The sequence below is a fragment of the Glycine soja genome, chromosome 19, assembly GCF_004193775.1.
Source record: "Glycine soja cultivar W05 chromosome 19, ASM419377v2, whole genome shotgun sequence".
NCBI lineage: Eukaryota > Viridiplantae > Streptophyta > Magnoliopsida > Fabales > Fabaceae > Glycine > Glycine soja.
In genome coordinates, this window is record NC_041020.1 from 31,772,809 (window position 1) to 31,774,480 (window position 1,672).

At 38.9% G+C, this 1,672-nt stretch overlaps 1 non-coding gene across 1 annotated transcript; it reads right to left on the minus strand.

The window, feature by feature from the left end:
• Nucleotides 1-1,195: 1,195 nt before the first annotated feature.
• LOC114401039 lies at nucleotides 1,196-1,302 on the minus strand. Its single transcript, XR_003664155.1, has one exon. It is a non-coding gene; the product is annotated as a small nucleolar RNA R71 (small nucleolar RNA).
• Nucleotides 1,303-1,672: the final 370 nt, after the last annotated feature.

Below are 1,672 nucleotides of genomic sequence, written 5' to 3' on the forward strand. Positions count from 1 at the left end.
GTGAGTGTGTGTTGTTTTGTTTTGTGTAGTGTTCTATTTTGCACTTCAGTCGCGTCCCTTGTTTAGCGCTTCCTTGATTTAGTTGCTCACAAAATTGTGACTGGTTTTGTGTAATGTTGTGTAATGCTGATTTTTTTGTGTAATGTTGTGAACAGTGTTTAGCGACTGATTTTGCAATTTAATTGGAGATTTTTGTTTTGATAGTTAGATTTGTTATTTTTGGCTGATTTTTTGTGTGGTAGTTTCTTTTGGTCCATATTTTGTGTGAAAAATACCAGAAGCACTTGGTGTGGCTGAATTTGAGAGAGACAAAAATTTTGGGGACTTGTGTTTAACAAAACTTAAAATGGCCATAACTTTTGCTCCGGTTATCAGAATGACTACTATTATATATGTATTTGGGGTAGAAGAAAATTTCCCATGCCGTGGCAACTGACCTGTGGTTTTAAACTTGAAAAATCAGCCATTTACTAAGTTTTTATTTTTTTAGTATTATTGTCTTATTTTTCTAAACTTTCCTTAGGTAGTTTTCATAGTTAGACTTTGAATTTTTGTGTTATCTTTTCATGATTTTAGGGTGTTGCTCACAAAATTTCAGCTTATTTGGATATAATTTGACTATAGTTGTAGTTTTAACCCTCCCCTGGTGCTTGTTTGAGAACACATTATTTGCTGCATATAGTGCATGACTAGGGGCAATCCAGGTGATTAGTTAGGCATAGTGTGCATCTTGATCATTCTGTGCATTTTGAGCATTGTGAGCATTTTAAGCATTCTGAGTATTCTGTTGCTGGTGATTTTGAATATTCTGCATTTGAGCATTCAATTACTAATTTTCATACTGAGAACATGGCTCAACCTCCACCTCGTGAGAGGACTCTTAGGGAAATGGCTGCACCTGATTTCACTTACGAAAGCTTGTGCATTCAAGACTGGACTAATACATTTACTGCCTAAGTTTCATGGTCTTGCAGGTGAAGATCCTCATAAGCATCTTAAGGAGTTCCATATTGTTTGTTCCACCATGAAGCCCCCTGATGTCCAGGAAGATCATATCTTTCTAAAGGCTTTTCCTCATTCTCTGGAGGGAGTGACAAAAGATTGGCTATATTACCTTGCTCCCAGATCCATCTCCAGCCAGGATGACCTTAAGAGGGTGTTCTTGGAGAAATTCTTCCCTGCATCTAGGACCATTGCCATCAGAAAAGACATTTCAGGCATCAAGCAACTTAGTGGAGAGAGCTTGTATGAGTACTGGGAAAGATTCAAGAAATTGTGTGCAAGCTGCCCTCACCACCAGATTTCTGAGCAACTCCTTCCTCAATATTTCTATGAGGGACTTAGCAACATGGAGAGGAGTATGATTGATGCTGCCAGTGGTGGAGCTCTTGGTGATATGACCCCTGCTGAGGCTAGGAATTTGATTGAGAAGATGGCTTCCAACTCCCAACAATTCAGTGCAAGAAATGATGCTATTGTCCTTAAAGGAGTCCATGAGGTGGCCACAGATTCATCTTCATCTGCTGAAAATAAAAAGCTTGAGGGAAAACTTGATGCCTTGGTCAACCTAGTAACTCAGCTTGCCATGAATTAGAAATCTGCACCTGTTGAAAGAGTCTGTGGTCTATGTTCTTCTGCAGATCACCATACAGATCTATGTCCTTCTTTTCAG